This window comes from Thermobia domestica, chromosome 7, assembly GCF_964235325.1.
Source record: "Thermobia domestica chromosome 7, izTheDome1.hap1.1, whole genome shotgun sequence".
In the NCBI taxonomy this organism is placed as follows: Eukaryota; Metazoa; Arthropoda; class Insecta; order Zygentoma; family Lepismatidae; genus Thermobia; species Thermobia domestica.
Genome location: NC_137460.1, coordinates 72,374,327 through 72,375,790, shown reverse-complemented (window position 1 = coordinate 72,375,790; position 1,464 = coordinate 72,374,327).

Below are 1,464 nucleotides of genomic sequence, written 5' to 3'. Positions count from 1 at the left end.
ATCTGTAGAGAAGCATTATTAGTTCAAAACAGTTTTTTCTGTTTGTTTGTTTTAATCAGCGCAAGTGATGAAGAGTTTGAAAATACAGCGTCAGGGCCGGCGCGAGGGGGGATCGAGCCGTGCCACCGCCCAGGGCGGCACGTCTAGTGGGCGGCAAAATTTGAAAAAGAAAAGAATATTATTAAAATATAATGCTTCGTAATAGGCCCACATGGAAAAATAAAATTGTGTTCCCTGAGAATGTAATTTAAACTTACTTCACTCAGATTCAGGAAATTCAAAGCTTTCCCCCTCATTTTCAATTATCAAACTACTAGCCACAGGTATCTCGTTCAAGATTTCCCTTGCAGCAGCGTAGATAAGATTTTCAGCTAGAGCGGATAAGATTGTCAAGTGTCTTTTATATTTTTTTTCTATTCAGCAATATTCTAACGCTCCACTCCAAGTACGCAAAAGGTACACTCCCACTTGAGACAGGCGGTTCTAGCCTACAGCACCTAGAGACATTTAGGTTTTAGCAGCGAGTTTTTAACCAATTTACAAATTGTTCATTATCATGTCTTATCAACAATATATATAAATATATATATAATTGTTTTTATATTTAAGCAATACAAATCATGGCCGAACACATTAAAAGAACCATGGGAGGGCAAAATAAATGCGACCATTACTGAGGAAAAGATGTCCAAAATTTTTTAAATTCCTATTCTTAGTGAGTAAATTGAAAGTAAAATACTGTTTTTGTTGAGAGCTGCAACATATTATACTATAGTGCTAGACTGTACACCAGATATTTCTGGTACAAAGGATCGTTCGTTTTGTACAAATCACATACAATAATGGAGAATGGCTTACAAAAATTTGCGAACACTTTCTTGGTTTCGTACCAGTAAAAGACATCACTGGTCTAGCTAGAACTAACAGAAGTAATAATTAAACGGCTAAAAGAAATGAACTTCTATCTAAGATATGAAGGGCCAAAGATATGACAATAGTTCCAATATGAAAAGAAAAAATAAATTCTCAAGATTTACATGTTTCTTTACTAAACTTTATCGTTAACGATGTAGCCACAACATCTCAAGTCCACCGTTTCATTTTTTTTTTTTTTTTTTTTGTATAGTTAAAAAAAAGTTTCTGACTTCTTTTCTGCGTCAGTTCAACGTTGGGCCATACTAAAGGAACCTATTAGGAGCCTCACTTTAAAACCATTCAGCACCACAAGATGGGAGAGTCGAGTTGATGCTCTGACTTCACTTAGATATCAAATAGAGGCTTATGATACCTTACTTCAAATAAGTAACGACAATATAATAGAATGATCGCCCATGATGTTCTGTGTATAGCAAACCACCTGCGTGGCTTTACTTTCTTTACTCACTCGTTATGTGGTATGACTTTTCACTCCACATAAACATAGTAAACAAAAGTGTGTTTGATCCAGTAGGGTTTCTTTAAAAC